At 38.3% G+C, this 342-nt stretch overlaps 1 protein-coding gene across 1 annotated transcript in view; it reads right to left on the bottom strand.

Moving 5' to 3' along the window:
• The window catches only part of LOC119594025 (neurexin-4-like), a gene marked incomplete in the record, with an annotated part of 37,999 nt that overhangs the window by 26,367 nt on the left and 11,290 nt on the right, over window positions 1-342 (bottom strand).

The raw sequence follows: 342 nt of genomic DNA, 5'->3' as shown, positions 1-342 counted from the left end.
TTCAAACAAAATAATATCCATGCAAGTTAAGAGCTACACGACCCCTCATTTTCCCCTCTCTTTAGCTATGATCAGATGGGAAGCTCTATCCCTTCTCTTCAATGAAGACCATGCAATCCTGCATGCAAGCAAATTATGCCTGCAGATAAAGAGACAAGCCATACACTTCTCTTTCCAGCTCTCACTGAGAAGCATGCAATTGCAGAGGAGTAATGGATATACTTGCATTGGCATGCAACAACCTATTATTTTATACTGTTTTACATACTGCTTGCTTTAGGCCTAGCTTATGTAATAATAATCTTTTCTTTTTAACTAACACATCAATTTGGGATGTACTGG

This window comes from Penaeus monodon, chromosome 33 (genome assembly GCF_015228065.2).
Source record: "Penaeus monodon isolate SGIC_2016 chromosome 33, NSTDA_Pmon_1, whole genome shotgun sequence".
NCBI classification, from domain to species: Eukaryota; Metazoa; Arthropoda; class Malacostraca; order Decapoda; family Penaeidae; genus Penaeus; species Penaeus monodon.
This window is presented reverse-complemented; position numbering and strand designations above follow the sequence as displayed.